Below are 1,974 nucleotides of genomic sequence, written 5' to 3' on the forward strand. Positions count from 1 at the left end.
CTCCCAAGTGCCGCACTCTACCGAGTGCGCCACCACTGGGCCGGCCCCCCCCTTTGTTTTTGAACCATGGAAGGGAAAGGCAGAAGAAACAAGATTCTCACTCATGCTTAGTCTGTGACACCTGTCAATTCATAGACTTAGGAAGTGAAACTAATATTATTTTTCAATATCCCAAGCATGCTGTATTCCTGATGAACATATCCGAAATGTGCTATCTTAGATCCTGGCTATGTTTTAGATCCTCACACTTCCAGCTTGTCTCATGACGAGTGGTAGCCACTGCAGACATTGGCTTTAGCACCATCATAGCACTGCTGCCTTCAGACGGCTTCCTTTATTTCCCAGTTGTATGAAGAAAGCCCAAGAGTCTTCTCTCCTTAATATGAGACATCACAGAAACCCAATCCAAAGAGATGAAAAATTAGCTTGGGTTTCAAAACTTCCCAAATATATGAGCTACCACTAGCAGTTCTTCCCCTAAGCTGCTTAACTTCTTGTTCTGGTGTTTGAGGCACTTTTACTTTTTCCTTCATGGACATATGAAATTTGGTGTCAGGATAATGAAGGACAACAAAAACATGGATAATTAAGCTGACTGGAGCGCTGCTTCTTCCCCCTCCATTTTCTCAGTTGGAATTCTTATGTTCCCATTCATTTCTTTATTGGTTTCTCTGTGTTCACACTATTGCATGGCACAGCTGCATTGCCAGGAGACCCTTGATGGGCCATGATGCTCCTTTAAATCGATAATTCTGCTGTCTCTTTTTCACCAGTCTCTCATAACCAAAGACAGCCTGTGTTTGTTTTGAGAGCCAGCTCCTAACAAGTGATCTNTTTTTTTTATTAGCTAATAGATTCTTCAATTTTCTCTCTTGAGCCTTCCCACACCTCCTTTTTCTCCTTTTATTCTGACAGCTAATTATCATCTCTTAACAGATTAATAAAATATGTACTTTTAATATTCTTTTGTCTAGCATGGGCCCATGTAAACAGATATATTCTAATTTAGAAACATAGAAATTTTAAAATCACTATCCAGTGCAGTGGCACATCACAAAATCTTAAGTCTTTTCATACTCACTTTTTTCAATGATTTCATCCTTGGATATGAAAAGTCATTGCTCCTTATCTTTAAGAATTTAGAAGTACGATTTCTCAACTCACAACTTTTCCCCAAGGGGTGAAAAAATAACTTGAGTTCCTACAAATTATTCCAGCGAACTTAGTCTCAGAATAAACCAAAAGAATTAATTGTGTGTTTTTATAAGGCTTTTACATATTTTAAAAACACTGATATCTTCAGATATAGGAAATGCTGTTTGTTCATTAAAATATTATCAATTGCATTTTAGGATGAATAATATTTAAAAGTGAGAACAGCATGAAATCCGTTCTCAGAGCAGCTGTCACCTCTGAGAGGTAAACAGATTTTGGTGTTAATTCCATTTTTCCATATTGCACGTATTTCCTTAAAATCTTTCCTTGTCATCATTCTATTTTGGTTCTTGCCAAGGAATTAAAAGAAGGATTGGAGTCTCACTCCGAATGGTATTTGTTAGAAGGTTTTCTTAGATTAGTATTTTGATTTAATTTTCAGGCCCACTCAGATGATCAGCCTGTCTAATCTTTCTTCATACTGATGGTACAACTGAATGAAGGCTCAACAAATAACCTTGATTGCTGGGATACCAAACTTTGTATGTGAGTTTCTTCTCTCTCCCTTCTTTATCTTTTGTTCATCAGTTCTACTTCCTTCCTTTTCTGGTTTCTTCTTTTTTGACTCATAGCCTATATTTCTTAAACTGTAAGCTTCATGAAGGTGGGGAACATGTCTATCTCCTTCCTTGCTCTGTTAGCATTGCCTAAATATACAATAAATATTGGTTAGATAAACAGTAGAAAGGTTAAATCTGAATTAATACATTTGCTTATAGTGTCCAAAGTATTCTTAATCCGCAATGCAAATGTCACATT

This window comes from Galeopterus variegatus, unplaced genomic scaffold (assembly GCF_000696425.1).
Source record: "Galeopterus variegatus unplaced genomic scaffold, G_variegatus-3.0.2 Scaffold568, whole genome shotgun sequence".
In the NCBI taxonomy this organism is placed as follows: Eukaryota; Metazoa; Chordata; class Mammalia; order Dermoptera; family Cynocephalidae; genus Galeopterus; species Galeopterus variegatus.